This window comes from Macaca nemestrina, chromosome 2 (assembly GCF_043159975.1).
Source record: "Macaca nemestrina isolate mMacNem1 chromosome 2, mMacNem.hap1, whole genome shotgun sequence".
NCBI lineage: Eukaryota > Metazoa > Chordata > Mammalia > Primates > Cercopithecidae > Macaca > Macaca nemestrina.
The window spans coordinates 103,994,719-104,017,365 of NC_092126.1; positions in this window are offsets into that span (position 1 = coordinate 103,994,719).

Here is a 22,647-nt window from a genome sequence, read left to right on the forward strand (position 1 = left end):
ACTGATTTAATAACACTAATGTCAAACAAAATACGCTGTGATCAAGAAAGTATTTCTAGAGATTGAGAGTTCTTATATAATAATAAAGGTTTTAGTTCACTAGGAGGGCATATTTCTAATCCATTTATAGTTAATAATATAGCTCTGAGGTATATAAAACAAAAATGAACAGAACTGTAAAATCCCCAGCATAGTAGGATATTTTAACATATTTATCTGGGCAATAAATAGATCAGAAAAGAAAATATGCAAGAATAAGGAAAACTTGAACAACATGGTTACTTATTCACTCATTCAATATTTCATTGAATGCCTATAATGTGAGGCAGTGTGCGAGACACTAAGAAACAACAGTGAAAAATGGGTTCCCTTGGAGAAGTACTTACACCAGGAGATGTACTCAACAATGTCCATAGTGGTATTGTTTAATAGCAAAAAGTCTGGAAACAATACAAACAACCATTACAGAATAGTATATTCACATGCTGGAATACTATACAGCAGAGAAAACAATGCTATGCATTTTAATGGAGAGTACGATCAGAAATATAACATTGAATAGAAAAGCCAATTGCTGGAGAATTAATACACCATAATATTATTTTTACAAAATTCAAAGGAATGCAAAACTAAGTCAAATGACTTAGAAATTTGTACATCTGTTGCAGAACTATGAAGAAAAGGAAAGAAATGCTAAACATAAAGTTTAAGAAAGTGGATCCCTCTGTGGAAAGATGATGTCTGCCATCAGGGGCACTAGAGAATTGCAAAGGAAGCTCCCTGTTGTTCATGTTTTATTTTTCAAGTTGGCACCAAGGAGATTTATGGTGTTTATTTCATTATAATGCATATACTTTACATATACATTATATATTTTAGTACATGTAAAATATTCCATAATAAAAATGTGGTAGTGTCCCTATCCCTAAGGGACTTAAAATTATCCAAGGCAGGTAGAGAAGAGATAAATGAAAACAATATAAATGATAAGAGACTAGGACACCCAAAGGTCATTCAACCCAGGGTGATTTTAGAGATAGAATGGGACCAGATGTCTGCACAGGGACTGGGGAATACAAAGGTAAGCTAAAAAGAGACCTGGTCTCTAACGTTTGGAAGCTTGTCCAAAGGTGAATCAAGGGATTTCTTTCTTCAAGAAGTTCTTATGTCCTGTGACAGCAGAAGGCATCTAATTTATGCATATGAATATAAACTCTGTGTGTGTTTTGGTTATTGCTGTAACAGGTCATGTCAAAACTTAATGACATAAGGCAACAATCTTTTTATTATGCTCACAATTCTGTGTGTCAGGAATTTGGGCAGGTTATGGCAGAGATGGCTTGTCCCTGCTCTAAGTTGTATAAGGTCTTAGCTGGAGTAGCTCAAATGGATGGAGATGGCTGGGAAAACTTGACTGGGGCCATATATCTAGAACCCTTCGTTCTATCAGCTGGGTTCCCTGTTTTTTTCTCCACATGGCATCAGTTGGGGCAAAAACACCTAAAATGTTTTCACTTACATACTTAACTCCTGGGTTGTAGAACTGAAACAGTCAGGAGTTGGTTAGGCATCTTTCCATGCAGCCTCTCCACATGGTTAAGCTTGGGCTTCCTCACAGCATGGCAGTCTCAGCATAGTCGGATTTCTGACATAGTCCAGGCTTCTCACAGAATGAGTGTTCCCAGAGAACAGGGTTGAAGTTGCAAGGCTTCTTATGCCTAGACTCGGAAGTGGTACAGTGTCTCTTCCACCACATTTTATTGGTTACAGAGTCAGCCTGGATTCAGTGTGTGAGTGAGTGCATGTGCATGCACACGAGTCTGTGTGTGTGTGTGTGTGTGTGTGTGTGACTATATAAAGACATAAGTACTGAGAGGCATTATTCACTGGGAACTGACGGGGTATCTTTGGAGGCAGTCTTTTAAAGTGTATGAACATATATCCCTGGATATGGAGAGAGGAGACTAGAGACAACAGCTGTAAATACCATGAAATTGGTCTGCACACAACGTCTGTATACAGGACCCAGAGCTCTGGGATTTGTTGACTTTTCTCTCTAACCCAAGTGACTTTGGACTGTCACTTCCCTCCTTTGATATTACTTTGTTACTGAATGGGAGCTGAGGAGACCTGAACCCCTCCTATTCTCTGAATTTCATTGAAATATATGATCCAGTCATTAATGATTGATTGAGGGTTGAAAAATAATAATATCTAGTTCTATCATTTATTTTTTCATTTATGAGCTGAAATACTTCTCTGAAGAGGCATTTCCTTTGGTCTACGATTTCACTACCTAGTGGAGCAGTTCCTATAGAAAGACGGGGTTACTGATTGATTCTTTCCTTTATTTCCAGGTTTTCAACAGAGGGAGACAATTAGACATTATGTGCCTCTTGATGGAAGAACACACTTCTAAAGTTCTGCCTCGCAAAACCAAACCTGAATCTGATCTTGCCTTTACACACAGCTACCTGATTATAGGAAATACAGAGGACAGAGGGACATTTTGCACTATGCCAAGAGGATGCAAAGACAAAAACAAGAACAAACTGTTAATAGCATGTGGGAAACTTGATGAATCAAACAGTTTCCTTTAATCAACAGAAAGGGGTAAGGGCAGGGGGTGACAGAGGGAAAACCTATAAACAAAGAGACAAATGAAACTAAAAGACATATGAAATAAATTGAAGAACAGGCAAAGTTAAATTATATTGTTTAGGGATTTATCCTGGGCGATAAAACTAAAGAATTGCAAGGAAGCATTTATTATAAAGACACATGCAAGCATATGTTCATTGCAGCACTGTTCACAGCAGCAAAGACCTGGACTCAACCTAAATGCCCATCAATGATAGACTGGATAAAGAAAATGTGGTACAAATACACCATGGAATACTATGCAGACTTAAAAAAGAATGAGGTCATTTTCTTTGAAGAGACATGGATGGAGCTGAAGGCTATTATCCTTAGCAAACTAGCACAGGAACAGAAAACCAAATACTGCATGTTCTCACTTGTAAGTGGGAGCTAAATGATGAGAACACATGGGCACACAGAGGGGAACAACACACACTGGGACCTGCTGGAGAGTGTAAGGTGGGAGAAAAGAGAGAATCAGGAAAAATAACTGATGGGTACAAATCTTAATACGTGGGTGATAAAAATAATCTGTACAACAAACCTGCATGATACAAGTTCATCTACGTAACAAACCTGCACTTGTACCCATTAACTTAAAAGTTAAAACAATGTCAGAGTAGTGGTCTTGTTTGGAGAGTGTGTTTGTGTAGTGATTGAGATGGGGCACAGAGAGGGGCTTCTCATGTAGACTCAAGTTCTAGTTCTGGACATAGGTGTAATCACAAAAGCGTTTGACTTATAGTAATTCATTAAATTATATTTTTGTTTCATGAGTCTTTGTATATTCTTGTTTTATATTAGAAGAAAGAAAGCTTTTAGAAACCAACAGAAGGATACTTGCAATCTGGAAGTCCCTCAACCTCCCTCCATCCCCCCACATATGCATGCTCACCTCCTCTGTTTAGCATTGACTAGCAGTGCTAGTCTCTGGGAAAGAATACATCTTTGGAATTCAGAGACCAGGCTTTGAATTCCAGTAGACTACTTATTAGTTCTAGGGTGACCAACCCTTTTAGTTTTTCCGGGGCTGAGGGCATTCTTGGGATGGAAGACTTCCAGTGCTAGACCCAGGAAAATCCCAAGCAAACTGGGACAGTTGGTCACTCTGAGTTACCCCCTAAGCCTCAAATCCCTTACCTGTAAATGGGGACATGAATCCCTACAGTGTTGAATTATGAGGATTAAAGAAAATGAGAGATATGAAACCCCTGAATATACTGTTATAAGACTGTAAAAATTTCAGTTCAATTTTGCTCATCAATTACTAAACACATGTAATAAAACTACCATATGTAACATTCACTAAGTGAGGTAGCCTTCTAAGTCCTTGCTACACAAAGTATGGCCCTTGGATCAGCACACCTGGGATAACCCAGAAGCTTGTAAGAAACATAGTTTTTCACACCCCACCCCAGACCTGCTGAATCAGAATCTGTGCTTTAACAGGATCCTCACATAGTTCGTGTGCATGTTACTGTCTGAGGAGCACTGCTCTCAGCATGTGAAGAAACTCATTTAATCCTCAAGACAATTCTTTGGTTCACATTCTGATTCCAGAACCCTCATCCAGTCTTAGAGTTCCAGTACCCAGCGCAAGGCCTGGCTCAAGGTAATGATCCTGAATAAATGTATATTTTATTCTTTTTCCCATCTGGAAGGGTTGGGAGAGGGCTGCCAAGGGCAAGATCATATCTGGGAAGGATTTACATTCCATAGGGTTTAGAGGGACTTGGAACCCTGAGTCCTGGGGCTTTATCTAATTCAAGTTTATGGTGGAACAGAGTGAGAATCTGGATTCCTTACCCCAAAGCTCTGCAGCCATTGCTAGTCCATTAATTTACTCATTTCTTACAGAGGAAGAATTGAGGGAGAATAAGGAAATCACTGGTTTGATGGCCCAACCTTTCCTTTTGATAAATGGGTGTGTATGTGGCTGCAGAAGAGCCAAGAGGACCCTGAATGGGGGAACAGCCTTGAGAGTCAACAGCCAGGGAAGAGCTGGTGCCATTTGTAGATTGGCAAATGGATTGCTCTGGGTGTTTTAGAAAGCTCTTGCTCCACATCTGGGTTCCTCAGCACTTGCCCAGAGGGAATCATTAATCAGCCTGATCACCTTAATTAAAACTCCTCAACAATTTCATTGGGGATTTATATCTGTTTGCAAAAAGCTCAATTTTCAGCCATTAGGTGCAATGAGCTAAACTCTGAGTCATAGTGAACTCTAGATTCCATCAATACCTCCAGGGCCGAGCAATGCACGGAAGACTTTGAAGGTTTTACGTACGTAGAATAATTATTACTACCAACCACCATTACCACCACTACCACTACTACCACCATTACTAAATAACAGCAGCTACTGCTACTATACACCAGGTACTATACAAAGTTTTTAAAATTCATTATTTTATTTCATCTTTACAGTCATCCCATGAAGTAAGAATTATTATCCCTGTTTCACAAATGAAGCAACTGAAATTTCGAAAGATTAAGTAACATGCCCCCTGGTAGCAGAGCTAGTGAATGTCACAGCTGGGATTTGAATACCGTTTGAGTCCATGTCCTTAACCACTGCCTCCCAAGATGCCAAGGTTTTATTATGCTTCTCTCACTTTTGGGACCTCATGACATTCCCATGAAGATCTTTCTCAACCCTTTCATTGGTAAAGGGATTGTATGTGTTGAAATTTTTTTTTGCAACAAATATCTGAGTACGTGTCTCTATCTGGCTTAAACTATCAAGACATGTATCACCCTACATTGTTGAATAACGGTTCAGAGTAAGGTAGGCATCAGAGGGTGTATCATCACAGTGGCTCTGGAGCTGTGCCTCTGTGATCACTCTGGCTGGATTTCTGCCTGTGTGGAGGCTTCATTCTGAGATGGGCTTCTCTCATGGTGCCAGTGTGGCTGTAGCCACCCTGGGCTTTGCTTCCATACGCCAGAGGAAAAGAAAGGTGTGATTACTAGGAGTGTTTTTTTTTACAGTGAGAAAATTTCCCTGCCTGAAACCTTCTGAAACCCACACTCATGTCTTAAAGGCCTGAATTTGGTCATCTGCACATCCCTGAACTAATTCCTTGGATCGAGGAAATGGCATGAGCTGGAAAAGGCATGAAAAATTAAACATATACTTTTGTTATAGGTAGACATAGGATTAAGCTGGTTGGGTTAAAAATAGTAAGAGCAAAGTCCCCACCCTCAACCCCTAGATTGGAGTAAATTTTCCCCCAAACTTCTTGGAAACTGCATAGTAGGTTCAGGATGAAAAAGATGTTGGGAATACAATCAAAATCTCTCATTACTCCTTCCTCCTCCTCCTGGGTCCTATTTTCTTGGGGGCTACTAAGCAACTAACTAGAGCTATGTAGATGGCCTTGGTGTGCTACATTATAGTGGGTGGGGTAGACCTGTGACTTGCTGTTCTCTCATAACATGGAAATTCTGTGGTCTTAACTTGAACTGGAACCATTGATAGACTCTTGACACTGTAGCAGTGGACGAGTTATCTTCAGAAAAAAGTCCTTCTGACGTCCCTCATTCCACAAATGTTTCTGGGTGGTTAAAACAAACTTAGCAGTCTTGTAGGAAGAACATTAAACTAGGGTTCAGAAGAATAAACAAAATAATTCCTGTAAAGGACCTTGCCAGAGCCTGACATATAGTAGGTGCTGGCATATAGGAGGTGCTGAGTAGGTTGGCCATGTGCAACATCATTACATCCATATCGATCTGTTTACCAGCTCACGGTCTTGGGCAGGTCACTGAAATTCTTGGAGTTTCAATTTTCATATTAAAGGGTTTGGTTGCTCTTACCCATAAAATGGAAACAGTGCCGTCTTGCGGCACCTTGGGTGGGTTATTTTGTGGTTCAGATGAATAAAGGTGGTGGATGTGTTTGTAAACAGTAATGTAATCCTCAAAAGAGAGTAGCAGCAGGTTGCTTTGTCAATGCTTTATTTGGAGGAATGAATTAATATTTTCAATGAATGTTATTATTTACTATTAACTCAAATGTTATTATTACTCTGTGTTGGAGATGCAATGTTGAATAAGATCCATTCTTGGCCAGCAAGGAGCTCATAGTCTAGCTAAGGACACTGAGAAGTGACCAAGAAGTCATCCCAGGGCTCTCTGGGAGCCTAAGGAGGACCACAAACTTAGTATGAGCAGGATCAAGAAAGGTCTTTCTGAGACATGACACTTGAGTCTGAGGGTGAACTGGAGTTAATGAGGAGGAGGTGGTTGGAGGCAGTGGAAACAGTCAGCGAGAAGATAAGTGTGACACAGTTGGATCACTCCAGCCTGCCTGGAGCACAGCAGTGGGGGCATGGAGAGGGCAGGGAGAGGCTGGCAGTGGCAGATCACACAGGGCCTTGTATGCCACGCTAAGAATTTGGAATTCACCCAGAGGGGAAGCCCTTTGTGGGTCATTAACACCCACAATCACTGTAGCTGTTTTGTGGAAAATAGGTTGGAGAGGAAAGCACTAGAGCAAAGAGACCAAGCAAGAAGCTATTGCAGGAATTCAGGAAGTACTGAAGAAGGGAAAAAGAAATGGACATATCTGGGCCGGGCGCGGTGGCTCAAGCCTGTAATCCCAGCACTTTGGGAGGCCGAGATGGGCAGATCACGAGGTCAGAAGATCGAGACCATCCTGGCTAACACGGTGAAACCCCGTCTCTACTAAAAAAATACAAAAAATTAGCCGGGAGAGGTGGCAGACACCTGTAGTCCCAGCTACTTGGGAGGCTGAGGCAGGAGAATGGCGTAAACCCGGGAGGCGGAACTTGCAGTAAGCTGAGATCCGGCCACTGCACTCCAGCCTGGGCGACAGAGCAAGACCCCATCTCAAAAAAAAAAAAAAAAAAAAAAAAAAGAAATGGACATATCTGGGTGATAGTTAAGAAGTCAAATCAACAAGATTTAGGGATTGATTAGATGGAAGGGTGACAGACAAAGATTTTAGGGTCTCTGACTTGGATGAATTGTTGAGGCCATTCAGAAAGATGGAGAAAGTAGGAGGAATAGCCAACTAAAGGAAGCTGTACACTTTACAGGTGTCTAATGGTTCTGGGTGCCACTCTGGAAAACCTCCCAAGGATGGCTGTAATGAACATCTGGATCTGGGGTTGAAGCATCACTGCTGGGCAGAGTCTCTGTGCTCTTCTTCATGTCCTCAGTGAAGATGCCTTGGCAAGCAGACCACAGCAGTGGCTCGCATGTGTGCCGTGTGGATGAGTCCATACATGCTGATAATTGGTATTCTGTCAAACAAGACAGGCAGTAGGAGGACTTTTGTCTGTGTTTTTGTGGCATTTGCTTGGTTTGTCTCAGACAGATTTAAATGTCTCTTTGTTGCTTGCAGATGTAGCTGCATGAGAATACATTCCTTTTTCTTGTCCAAATATTAATAAAAATATTTTGCATAGAGCTGTGGGTGCCTTTCTGGAATGTCTAAGGGCTTTGAACGGCTCTGGCTGCGAAAGAATTGATCCCTGCAGGGAAGGAAGCCGTGTCTCTGTGTTGCACACCCGAGTTCCTCAGCTGAGGATTCAGAGCTGCTGGTGGTAAAGGGAATAGGACTCTCACTATTTTTTCAGAGGTGTTAGCATCTTCTGAGATGGCTCAGTTGCTGTTTCAGTACTGGGAGCCAATATGTCTGACTCTCTCCCGAGCTAAGCCTGGAAAGAAGACCAAATTCAATCCGCCCGAGTGGAGCTGAGCTTAATCACAGGAAGCATGGTTTTCTCCCACATTCCAGGCCACTCCCTACTTCTCATTTTGGACAAAGGAGCCCTGGGTGGAGAAGTGGAAAGAAATGAAGGTGTGGTACAGGTGCCAGGCTAACCACGTATTTCTGTTTGCCCTTTAATTTCCAAGATAGCCCTGTGAAGGAGACCATCTCATTCAACTTAGAGATGAGAAACAAAGCCAAGAGAAGCTCACTTTACCCAAGACCACACAGTGGCACTTTTTAATATCATTGTGAATATATTATTTCATCTAAAAATGAACTCATTCTAAGTGAAAAAAAAAAAAAAAGGGGGACGGCTGGGGTGAAGTCACGGCTCTGGTCCTAGAGCCATGCACCTTTCTCAAGATGCACCTTTCTCAATAGGATACAAAGAAGACAGAAGAGAAGATCCACAGGGAATCTGGGTGACAATCATGGTTCCTTGTGTAAAATGAATATGACAACCCAAATGCCTAATGAATCAGCAAGGTTTTGCTGAACTAATGGAAACCGTGAAAACTGAGGACAGAGTCAAGGTCCAAAATGGCCTCAAGTGGTTGATAAAAGGCCAATTCTAACAAGATGATATGGAATGAGTGCCATATGTTAGATTCTTGAAAGTAGCACTAATTAGACCTGCCCGAGCATTGTTACAGGTGCTTTATACAGAGAATCTCATTTAATGAGCACGATTACGCTCAGAGGTAGACAGTGTCATCCCATTTTACAGAAAGGGAGCTACCATGTAGAGAGGCTAAGTAATTGGTCAAGGTCATGATGCTAAGTAAATGGTGGATCCAGATCTGGCTCAGGATGAGGCAGTCTCATATGGAGGCCCTTCCTCTCGACTGCTATGCATTTTCAGCTTCTGATAGCAGCTAGCTCAAACCCTACTGAGTGAAGCATTAGTTGTGTTTCCATTAATGTCAAGGGAAGAAATAAGGATGCTCTCCATTGCTGCTATTTAATAACTTAAAAAATTGAGTAAATAGAGCAAAGGAATGAGCAGAATTAGGGCTGGGCTAATCATTACTCACGGATGATATTATCATCAACTTAATAAAAACAAAATAAGAGATTAAACTAAAAAACTGTTTATAGCAATATAAGATTGCAGTATGAGGGTGATATTTAAATATAGCAAAATCAATGATTTTTCCATGTCAGCAATAGTCACTTGTAAATCTTACTTTAAAAATCCCACTGAAAATAGGAATATAAATATAAAGGCCTTCGGGATAAACTCATCAAGAAATATATAGAAACAATATATAAGCTTTAGATAACAAAAATTCTACTGAGAGACATAAAAGAAAACATAAATAATTTAAGGGCCATACCAATTTGAGAGTGGGAAGACCCAGTTCTTATGTGTATCAGTAGTTTCATATTAATTGTTGAGTTACAATTCTGTTAACTGTATGTCAACATATTTTTAAAATCAAGAGAATACATATTCATAGGATGACAATAATCCTCAAATTAATTATTTGGTGCATTTCTTTTAACAATTGTATATTTTTAATATGGGTTTTAAAAATTGAGGTAATACATGTGTTTGATTAAAAAAATCAAATTATACAAAAAGACTTATAAAGAGAAACAATTCTTTCTTGCTTCATCCTTCCCATGGTGAGCCCCATTCTTCTGAGACAGACTGTTTTTTTCTTTTGAGATAGAGTTTCTGTCTCCCAGGCTGGAGTGCTGTGGCGCAATCACAGCCACCGCAGCCTTGACTTTCTGGAGGCTGTGTTGTACACTGCCTCAGCACCCCCTCCACTGAGTAGCTGGGACCACAGGCACATGCCCCCATGCCCAGCTAAATTTTGTATTTTTTGTAGAGACAGGGTTTTGCTGTGTTGGTCAGATTGGTCTCGAACTCCTGGGCTCAAGCGATCTGCTTGCCTAGGCCTCCCTAAGCACTGGGATCACAGGCATGAGCCACCATGCCTGGCCCAGAGACAGTCTTTATTAACACTTTTAGCTATGTCTTTTGAGCATAACCTCCATATCTTTAAAATACATTTTGCCACAATTTATAGATTGATCAATTTTAGACATTAATTACTGACTTCTTCCTATGACAGATGAAGATTTAATTCTCTTCCACCACCTCTGCATCTCTCCTTAATAGCTCAATATAATAATATCATTCTTCCCTTTTTCTATTGGTTACATTTGTTAGTTTTAGTGATTTGTTTATGGTTTTTTTTCTTATGAGGTCAATAAGAACATCTTCTGGCTCCTCATCTTGTAAGATGAAGGTGCTATCAGCCCTACAATCTCCTACCCCTTTCCGCTCTCATTATCTGCACTGAGATGTCTACGTTAAGGTGGAGGATGTTTTTATTGTGTTATTTGACCCTAAAGTCTTTTTGTTTGTTCTTGTTCAACTTTAAAAGTTGACAATTAGTAAATAGGGATTACACGGCTGTGACTACGGAATCATACTTCACTGTGAGGACAGTGCTTTTGCTGAACGTTTTTTTTTTTGTTGTTGTTTGTTTGTTTTTTGTTTTCTTCCTGGAGTTTAAAAAAAGACTTTTTCTTCTGTTTTTTTTTTCATTGTTTGCCTTTATTGTCTTTTTAAGTCTAAATTGTCATGAAAATGACACAAATCTCTCCGACTCCAGCCCCCAGTCTGCCTTCCGTCTCCTGTTTGGGCTGATTGCTCATCTTCCCAAGACTTCCCTCCACACTTGCTGATGCCTGCCTCTCCTGGTCCCCACAGGCTGCCTCTACGCCCTTATTTTGTTGGGCCTTATATCCTCATGACTTTCTAAGAAAAGACAGATGGGAAATAATTTTTCTCACTTTCACATAACTAAAATTGACTTTATTCCACTCTAATACCGAATGGCTTTAACTTTCGTTGATGATCCTTGCCTGAATCCTTTACTTCATTTAGGGCTGCAAACGGGTGATTTTCTAATTCCTTGGTTCCTTGCATATTTATTAACTGGCATTCTTCTGTAAAGATGATTTTTTCATCATCAGTGAGGTATGAACTATTACTCTTAAAAAGTGGGGAATTGCTTAATCCTTTTTTTTTTTTCTTCCAATTTTCTGGGTAAGGAGCTCATGAAAGTGTCACAGGCCATTTTTTTTTTTTTTTTTTTAAATGTCTAGTGAAGGTATGTGTGAAACAGAAAGCAAAAGTTGGGTTGCCCTCCTGTCGGGCTGACACATAAGCAATCCTCTGTGATGGATGGATTTCTTCCTAGTCTGAAATCAAAAGGACAGGGAAGGTTGGAGGGTGCTGCACCAAATTCAAATCCTAAACCCATGCTCAACACAGGTGGAGGAAGAGGATAGACCTTACCTACTGGGAAGGCTTCCTGGCCAGCCTCTCTTGGCAGGAGAGGCAATGCACAGCAAATATCCTGGGCACAAACTCTACCCATTGTAATTCTGGTGTTTTAAATTTTCATGCCCCAGATGTTTTTAGAATAATTGCTGTGCCTAGTGAAGCTGTGCCTGCCTCCACAAAGGCGATCCCTTCCCTGAGCTTCCCACAAGCCCCATCCTCTCATGGGGCTTAAGTAAAGGAAAAATATCTCAAATGACTTCCCAGTCCTATTTGGTTAATCTGTTGTGCTACGATGAATACCCCTGGGTTTGGAGTTCATTGAAGCTTTGCAGTAAAACGAGAAAGGGAGGACATTTAAAAGGCTTCATAATCCTCTTGTCTCTTGAAGCAAAGATTGTAATTTCTGGTTCAAAGGAACCATAGCACAAACAATCTGCTTTGTTTTGTTTGTCCCAGGGGAAAACATATAACCAATACAACAATACAACCTCTAGTTCTGTTCTGGACCCTGTGCTAGGCAAGGCAGCCATGGAGATGGAGCGCAGATGTGGATGTGTAACCATATTGAGGGGGGTAGAGAGTCATTTCCCCGCAGTCCCTCAAGAGAGCGTTTCTGCAGGCAAAGAATTTCCCTATCAGGAAAGTGATGAGGTGGAACTGGGCAGAAGTCCTGTTCACAAAATGTCCTGTACAGTGTGGGCGCAAAATAGTTAGTCTATAAATATCACCCCCACGCCCACTCTGCCCCTGAGAAAGGCAGTCTCTACAATCTCCTCTAGCTCTGCAGTTCTGTGCCTCCATCTGCGAAATGGACTGATAGGGAGCAACAGGTGGAATGCTTTGAGTGGAAGTAGCTGGGAAAGTTCTGTGCTCACAGGCAGCGCGCTTAGGAGTGCCACTTATAAATGAGAAAAGCTCTGGAGAAGACTCTTGGCCCAGAACCTCCCATCCCTGCACATGTAAAGGGAAGCATTTCTTTCTTTTCTTGGGGAAGGAGGGAACTGGAAAGGCACAGCTGGGGGTGGTGGTTTGGAGTGACCACAGGGACTGCAGGCCTTCCACATACTCTCCTGGAAGAGAAAGCAGAATCTAGAAGGCCTTATCTCCTTGCCCTCCATGGCTTCTGCTTCTGGAATTGAGTCTTTCCATGACTCCCACGTACTTTGCTATACACACACACACACATATGGCTCCCATGCCAGGCTTCCTATGGTTCCCACTTACTTTGCTATACACACACACACACACATATGGCTTCCATGCCAGGCTTCCCATGGTTCCCACTTACTTTGCTATATATATATGTTTTGTTTTGTTTTTGGAGACAGAGTCTCACTCTGTTGCCCAGGCTGGAGTGCAGTGGCAAAATCTCAGCTCACGGCAACCTCTGCCTCCCAGGTTCAAGCTATTCTCCTGCCTCAGCCTCCCAAGTATCTAGGACTACAGGGATGCACCACCACACCCAGCTAATTTTTTGTATTTTGGGGAGAAACGGGTTTCGTTATGTTGGCCAGGCTAGTCTTGAACTCCTGAGCTCAGGCAATCCACCTTCTTCAGCCTCCCAAAGTGCTGGGATTAGAGGCATGAGCCACCATGCCTGGCCCCATTTTGCTATTTTTTTTTTTTTCCTTTCAAAGTGGAACTATTTTTTCCTAAGACTTGAATATTATTTTAAAAATTCCAACCCTACAGAGAAAGTTCAGGTCCTTCTATCTCATGGAGGAAACTACTGCTAACAGGCAGATATACTGTCATTCAGACTTAAAATATAAATATGTAGATATCTGAATAACTTACATTTTATTACATAAATGGAATGCCTTTGATTCTGCACCCCCCACAACACACATATACATTTCTCCCCATTGTTGGTGTAACCTGGTGTCCTTAACATCCCTCCAGGTCTGCCCACATTTAAACAGAATTTGATCCTCTGGAGTTTCAGAGCCCCTTTCCTCTTCCTGGCTGCTCCAAAGACTTGACATTCTGCTCCGTCTGGGACTCCCTGTGGAGTTATTGCTGACTTCTCACCCCAACACACTTCCCAGGAAGGAGAGTTGTGGATGGATATACCTATGTTTTGGCAAATATTTTCCCCTCCGGGGCACAAACCATGGTGACATTCTGAGAGAGAGAGAGAGAGAACATGCACAGCACCAAGACCCTGATTGTTTGGGGACGCTCACTATTCATGAAATGTGCTTCATGGTTCTCTCCCCAAGAAGGTAAGTCTGAGAAGCGTAACCGGCCCTCTGCTCTGGCCTTTTTTTCCTCTTCCGCTTTTCATTTTTGATTAAAGCATAACTGAGATACAGTAACGTGCACACATCTTCTATTTACAACATCGTGTAAATAATATTGTAGCTGTCTGGTGTCAATTTTAGACTTAAGGGATTTTGATCTTTCAAGATTTCTACGTTTGGGATTATGGCCCAAACCTTCAGCCATCTGTGTAACCCTGTGTAACCTTCACCACGCAGATGAAGACCTGGACATTCCAGCAGGGTGCTTCCTCTTCCTGGCCTCCCTTCCCCCTGGCCCGCGTTGTAGAAGCTCCCAGGGTGCTTGTTAGGCCACCACTATCGGCTGGGCCACTCCATTTCCTACCCCCAGACATCACTTCCTCACTTCCCCCAGCACCTTTTTCGAAGAAGTCACTACCCTGACAAAAACCAGCCCCTTTCCTTCAGTTTCTTGGTTCTTCCCAACTTCATTTGCCCTGCATCCTCACTTAGTTCTGGACCCAGACGCAGACCAAAGCTCTCAGCAGCACCCCCGCCTGCAGTCCTGACACAGTCTAGAAAGGGTTAAACCCAGGCAAGCACCAGCTCCACGCAGTTAATCCGGGATTCTCGGCACTGATCTCTGTGCCTGTCATTTGCATTTCTCTCCTTTGTGCAGGCTTTTCTTCCTCCCTTTTCCTGGGCCCAGGCGCCGGCATTAGCATACTGCGCCCCGCGCGCCGGCTGCAGGGGGCCCCCCGCTGTGTGCCAGCCTGCGCAATCTGCAGGCGCCATCAATTTTTCAGCACTTTCCTCAGTTCTCATTACCGTCAGGCCCATGCGGCTCCCGGCTCAACACCCTCCTCTGCCGGCCGGCCGCACTGCCGGCGAGCAGGCAGGCCAGGGGCTGTCACGTCCCTGCCGACCCTCCCGAGCATGCACTTGCTTGTTGAAACTCCCACCGTAATTAATCACAGTATTAATCCTGGCCAAGCCTGTCTTCCTGAATAATTATGTCAACACGCTTCGGTGCCTGTGCCCGACAGAAATTTTACCAACCTTGAGAACTAGACTATATCCCTGAAGCCAGGACTGCCATGGGGGCCTGGGCTCCTTGCCTGCCCCATCAGGCACACTCGCAGCATGCACACACATACATGCGCCTGGCCTGCTCGCGCACATGGACAGGCACACACACTGCACAGAACCATAGGCGTGAGAGAGGAGCAGAACGCTGGAACTCACGGTAGACGGCATTTCTTTTCAAACAAGCAAGCAAGGCCACACAATGAAGTTATCTTTAGGTAGCCAAGTGGGTGGTTGTCATAGCGATGTGTGCATTATTAAGAGAGTGTTGTTCATCCTGGCAGCTAATCTCATAATGAGGTTGGCTCATTATCAGGTTGAGCCAAAGTTGGCCTTTGCTCTCCTTTTTTTGCTGGAGCCTGGGGTCCAGCGAGGTCTCGATTCCAGCTCCAAGCTGGATCACGGATTCCCAGCATCTTTTATTTGGTTACCCCAGCTTCCTTCTATGCTCTTCTAGCGGGGCAGATAAAGGAGGACAGGACTGGGCGGGGCTCCTGGTGCCTTCACCTATCGTTTGTCCTGTAGCAGGGTGCCTGCTATAGTTTGTGAAACACTTAACAGCACTTGAGAACTATGTTGTCCCAGGCAACTAGGACATGTGAGATTAAACCGCAGATTGGCCTGCAGACAATCAGCTCCTCTGCTTTCCTTCTGCACCTGTTTCTTTTGCCTGCTCAGTTCCAGGAAACCAGCCGTTAGGACCAAATAGTACCTTTTGCATCATGATCACCATTTAATGGGGCTTCTTAATTCCCAGTGTTCACTGCAATTTTGTGATTTTCAAGATTCGTGAAAAGTCTACCTGTCACCTCAAGTTTAGGTGCCTGGTGGCCGTTTCACCGTATGACCAGATGTCCAGTTAATTTTAAATCAATTTGGAGATTGTTTGCCATTGCTTTCTTTGTCTGTCTCTATTTTTTTTTTAATAGGATGCTACAATGGTCTACTTGGCTCAAAATTAGATTTCATGCTGCCTGTAATATTCATTCTTGCCTCATGTTTTAAAAAATCAAGTTGCTTCTAATTTTCTCACTGTTTGGGCCAGCGGAGCATCCTCTACAGAAGGAAAGGAGAAAGCAAACAAAATAATCTGGTTCAAAGCTTCACCAGGGAGATGGTGGCCATTGCCTGAGAGGTGAGTTCAGGAAAGGGAAATGGTTTGTACTTTTATCACTAAGTGTCCTGTTGCGGTGAGCAAAGATGTGCCCTCTCAGGGACAGCCCTTGGTGATGCTCCCAGCACTGCCCTTGCAGATGCCCCCAGCACTGCCCATCTTCAGTTCACCAGTTCCTCCAGAGCCTTCGGCAGTATTCTGCAGCCCAATGAAGGGATGGCATTTTGTGGTAGGTTTTCTTAAAGCACAGTCCACTAACATCACAGTCACTTGAGGGCTAATTAGAAATGCAGATTTTGGGGTCTCCTGACCAACTGTTCCTCTGCTAAGCATGATGGGCTTAGTTTTTTTTTTAATGAGCCTTTTTGGTTTGTTTCACTTAGTAGTGTTTTTCCTTGTCCCTTTTCCTTTTTAAAAAGTAATATTAGGCTACTGTAAAGCTGGTTTAAACAATGAAAAGAGAAAATGGTTTCTAGTCCCCAGTCTGTCTCCTCAGGGACTCCTATACTTTTCTGTTTTTATTTTGTGTGTATCTTTCAGAGATATTCTTCACATACATATGTATATAAATTCTTTTAAAATCCACAATGGCAGCTTCCTAAATATACTGTTCTGTCACTTGCTTTTTTTTTTTTTTTCACTATCAATGTATCTTGGCTATGGTTTCATATCAGCATATTAAGATCTTCCTCATTTTTAAAAATGACTGCACAGTACACTTTGTATGGGAGGTAGCGTGTTTTATGGGTTTTGAATAAAGCTGGTGTCTGCTCCTAATCAGGTACCTTTCTCTCCTCAGGCTTTAAGAATATGGTCTCATAAATCTGCAACAACCCTTGGGAAAAGAGATACTTTTTTTTTTTTTTGCCCTATTTTAACCATAGGATAGCCTATCTTGGTTTGGGTTCACCAGAGGTAGAAGCTGAGACCAGGATTCCAAGTGGGGTAAACTGGAAGGTGATCATAGGAAACACCTGCAAGTGAGACAGGTGGGAAGGAGGTCATTAAAGGGGGTGTAATCAAGCAGGTTACCACTGTGGGCAACTGGGGCTTAATTTTTCAAGGGCCACTCCAAGGCAGTGCAGAGCATGCCTTGGGGTTATTGCACCTGAAGTGTGGGGGAGCTGGCCACTGGTGACTGACAGGTTGCTCGTGGGAGTGGGGGTGCTAAATTCCCCTACCATTTCTGGCCTGCCTCCCAGGGCATGGGGAAGAAAACCCTTAGCCCAAGAGATGCAGGTGCCAGTAGCTGGAAGTTGGGCAGTGCACTGAAATGGTAAGGGCAAGGGGTATGCCTGTCATACCAACAGCAGTCACCACACAGGTGGAGACTAGAGCTTCTAAATTCATCTATATACTTAAGAAGAGCAAGGGACGTGGATGTGGTGCCAGAAACACAGACTGTTTTCCTAGCTCTTCTCTTATTGGTGACCTTGGGTGAGTTGAGTCATTCAAGCTTTTGGAGCTTAACTTTCCTCATCTGGAATATGGGGCTAGTGGCACTTACCTCTCAGGATAGCGTTGTGGACTAAATGAGGATTTCCAGTTTTGCAGAAAAGATTTCAGAGTCCTGAGTGCTAGTGATCACTGCTGCCATGTAGCAGCCAACCCCCAGGAAAGAAGGCCATTAACATCCTTCAGAACCTGCCCAAGATCACCACATTTGGTGAGATCAGAGCCCCCTTTCCCTGCACTCATGCAAATTATTTTCCAAAAATGCCAGAAGTCAAATTCAAACCAATCTAAATGGCACGAGTATGCCAAGAAGAAGAGTAGGACAATGCTTCCCAGGGACGTTCCTTCCATCGGGAGCACAGCAGACAGACCCTTTAATTCTGCAGTAGCAGGAACACCGTGTTGCTTTTCAGAAACAGCCTAGATTTTAGAGTCAGAAAGATTCTTCAGAGTCTCGCTGTATCGCTCATCCAGGCTGTAGTGCAGTGGCACGATCACAGCTCACTGCAACCTCCGCCTCCCAGGTTCAAGCGATTCTCCTGCCTCAGCCTCCTTTGTAGCTAAGACTACAGGTGTGTGCCACCACTCTCAGTTAATATTTGTATTTTTAGTAGAGATGAGGTTTCACCATGTTGGCCAGGCTGGTCTCAAACTCCTGACCTCAAGCAATCCACTTGCCTCTGCCTCCCAAAGTGCTGGGATTACAGGCGTGAGCCACCACACTCGGCCAGAAAGATTCTTAAAGCTTGGTTGGTTCATTTGTTTCAAGCATTTTTAGCCTTCAAATTCATTGTTTTTTCTGTGTGTGTGTGTGTGTGTGTGTTTTTTTTTTTTTTTTTAAGACGGAGTCTTGCTCTGTCTCCAGGCTGGAGTGCGATGGTGCGTTCTTGGCTCACTGCAACCTCTGCCTCCTGGGTTCAAGGGATTCTCCTGCCTCAGCCTCCCGAGTAGCTGGGACTACAGGTGCGTGCCACCATGCCCGGCTAATTTTTGTTCTTTTAGTAGAGACAGGGTTTCACCATGTTGGCCAGGATGGTCTCAATCTCCTGACCATGTGATCTGTCCACCTCAGCCTCCCAAAATGCTGGGATTACAGACGTGACTCACTGTGCCAGGCCCAAATTCATTCTTTAAAGAGAATGGTACTCAGAATCTTTGTCTAACAAAAGTGGAAGGCTCCTCAGGTATGATTTAGTGGGGATCCAGGCCCTCTCTCAGATCCTGCCACACCCACCTCCTCCTTTGTCCATACCAGCAGGCCTTAGGCTCCCCCAGGCTCTGCAGGTGCTGTTTAAAAAACAACTTGTCTGGTGCATCCCTTTTCAATGAACAGAAGGAGAGATAGGGCCCATGGTGACTCCATGCTGTGGCCTCTTCAAATGGGTGCAGGGAACCCAGGCCAAGGCACTTTGGTAGGGTAAAAAACCCTTGTCAGAGCTGTAAGACCCCATCTTGGAGAGGATGAAAATGGTGGTGACCTCCACCCCACTGCTCTGATTTTGTGCTTTAAGGATAGATTTTTGTGTCCTTTTGCCTCTGATCCCCTTTAACCCCTCTCCTAAGCTTCCAGTCTGGCCCCAGAAGCTTGTCAACTCATTTGCTGTCTAGCTGAGCATGCTCCTTCCCCCATTACCCTTTGCTCTCTGGCACATAGACCAACAGAGATTCCTGCTTCCTACCTGGCCCGGAGGCATTGTCCTGCTGGGCTCATCTCCCTCCTGCCAAGCCTTCTGCTTAGGAGAGGGGGCAAGATGCCCAGAGAGATGAGGTGACTCGCCTAGTGTAGCCAAGCTGGTGCAGAGCTCTTTGGATCACATGTGATTCTCAGAAGTTTTTAAGCCACTGTTTTCAAGCATCTTCTGTTTTGCCTTTCTTCTTACCCAGATTAGCCTCTTCTAAGGAGGCCCCATCTCCACTCTAGCAGTCAGCCAAATGGCACTGGAGAAGGTCAGATTCCTGATTACTAATGAGCATATCCTTTCTCCAGGAAGGAACAGTTGGAAATGGAGTTGGATGTTGTCATGTGGGTTGACAAGAACAACACTGATCTTTCTGTTGTAACTGTCATTTCCTGGCAGGTGGACGTCTGGAGCCTCAGTTTTCTCGTCTGTGAAATTGGCACTGTGACACCTTCCCTCTTGAGTTGCTTTGAATATTACATAGAATGACATATGTGAAAGGACTTTGGAAATAGGAAAGGCTGCAGAACTGGAAGAGATTGTTTTATTATTGTACTTTGTTGATGGCTGTGGAGGTATGACTTCGCGAAGGCTGAACACCAGCCTCATAGGGAGCCTGGTATGGCGGGCTGAATGCACCTGCTTCTTCAGGGAACCTCACTCTGCCTGGAAATAGCTGTTCCTTCGCATGCCCACCAGCAATGCGGCTGGGAGTTGGTGGATGGGGAATGGGAGTCCAATGACCCACTGAAAAACAGGCTTCCCATGCTGCAGTGGAAAGATTCTGAGTATATCCTACTAGGTATCTTAGAGGTTCCCTGGCAGGATCAGGTCCCAGTAACCTGCTTATTAATGTGTGCTTTACTGGCTTTTCTCCTTTCCCTGCCTCACTTTCCCCCTTTCCCTCATCCCTATTTCCTGGGGGTCTCCTCCCAAATAAACTACCTGCATCCAAGTCCTTGTTTCACAGACTGGTTTCAGTGGAACCCAAACTAAGATGCACAGCCACTTGGGCAGCAGTGGGAAGAGGACTGAGAGAGGATGTAGAAAGATCATAGAAGGTTAAGACCCCCATAAATGAGAGGGAAGCAGGGCAGCAGAGACTAGAGATCCTGGTTAAATGGCCCAGGAAGGCTATAGGACCCCTAGAACTACCTAACCCCTGCTGACTCGACCCCATCTGGACCTAAGGCTTCCAGCCCTGGCAGCTTGTCTTCAGAGTGTTCTCTGCCTAAGTGCACTGCTAGGCTCACCTATGTTCAGGTGTGGTGGGGACAGAGCACACAGGTGTTTAGTGCCATAGCAGAGGTTCAACATCTCAATTCAGTGCATGCCTGCTGAGCACTGTGCCACGTGAAGCCTTTGAGGCTGTGCCTCTCAGGCATTGGGGAATTCAGGCAGTGGCATAGGCATGGACACACATGGCACATTTAGGGACAGCAGGCATTCCCTGACTCAAGTGTGGCTGGCCACAGGGAGGGATGGTTGGGTAAGACAGCATCAGGAAGATGAGGCTGGTCAAGAAAATTGGGGGCAGGTTGTAAAGGGTCAAGTGTGGGGCTGAGGAGTTCAGACTTTATCCTGCGGGTAGTTGATGAAAGTTTTAATCAGAGGACAAGTTTAGGGTGTCACACTCATTTTTTGAGGTTTCTTCTTGTGTCAGCTACCCTATAAACCACTGATTCCTGGCTGTCCTGAGAACCTCTGGACTTTCACTCTGGCTTCCTAACCTCCTTTATGACCAGATCTTCCCAAGGCTACTTATGCTAGTCTCTTTTGGTCATATCCTACCTTGTCAAATAGAGAACCTAGGCCCATTTCTTTTCCCATGGAGTTTTTGGGAGTCAGGAAGACCTGAATTCTAATTCCAAGGCTACCAATTTCTGGCCGTGTAACTTCAATATATACATCCATATATATATACACACAGTATATATATATATAAACACTTTTATTTTAGGTTCAGAGGTACATGTGCAGATTTGTTAAATTGATAAACCGTGTCATGGGAGTTTGTTGTACAGATTATTTTGTCACCCAGGTACTAAGCCCAGCACCCAGTAGTTATTTTTTCTGATCCTCTCTCTCCTTCCACCATCCACTCTCAAGTAGGTCCCAGTGTCTGTTGTCCCCCTCTTTGTGTCCATGAGTTCTCATCATTTAGCTCCCACTAAATGTGTGAATATGTAGTATTTGATTTTCTGTTCTGGTGTTAGTTTGCTAAGGATAATGGCCCCCAGCTCCGTTCATGTTCCTGCAAAAGACATGATCTCATTCTTTTTAATGGCTGCATAGTATTCCATGATGTACACATACCACATTTTTTTAATCCAATCTGTCGTTGATGGACATTTAGGTTGATTCATCTCTTTGCTATTGTGAATAATGCTGTAATGAATATTCACGTGCATGTGTCTTTACGGTAGAATGATTTCTATTTCTCTGCACATATACCCAGTAATGGGATTGCTGGGTTGAATGGTAGTTCTATTTTTAGCTCTTTGAGGAATTGCCACACTGCTTTCCACCAATGGTTGAACTAATTTACACTCCCACCAACAGTATATAAATGTGTCCTTTTCTCCGCCACCTCACCAGCATCTGTTATTTTTTTACTTTTTAGTAATAGCCATTCTGATACTACAGTGATGGTATCTCACTGTAGTTTTGATTTGCATTTCTTTAATGAACAGTGATATTGAGAAAAATATGCTTGTTGGCTGCATGTATGTCTTCTCTTGAAAAGTGTTTGTTCATGTTCTTTGCCCACTTTTTAATGGGGTTGTTTGTTTTTTGCTTGTAAATCTGTTTAAGTTTCTCATAAATGCTGGATATTAGACCTTTGTCAGATGCATAGTTTGCAAATATTTTCTCCCATTCTGTAGTTAACGAATATTTTTAATCCCTCTGAGTCTTTTTTTCTCATCTATAAAAAAATCATGTCTGTGATGATTAAGTAAAATAATTCCTAGGCGTAGATCAAAGATTTTATCCTCCTTAACAGGTATTAAATTTCACTAATACTTTAAAAATATTCACAGTGTGGGAGATACCAGGATCATTAACACACATTTTCTGTTTTCTGGCGGCCCAGCACCTCATGGGAAGGTCTGGCTTGTAGTTTAAATGATGGTGTATAGTAGGTGCTCAGTTGTCTGTTTGTTCCTTTGTCTCTTCTTGATCACCCCATTCCTCTCTGGCTCCCACATGTGGTTCAAAACCTGAACACACACATGGGCCTGCTCCTCTTCTGACTCACAAGAGAAATGAATTGGCTGGCAGGAGACCAGTGTCCACCTGATGAAGCAATAAACCATGTGGCATGTAGATGTTGTCTGTAAACAGTTTCCCTTCATTATCTCCTTACTCCAAGCCCTTGTCTTTGAGTACCACGTCATCCC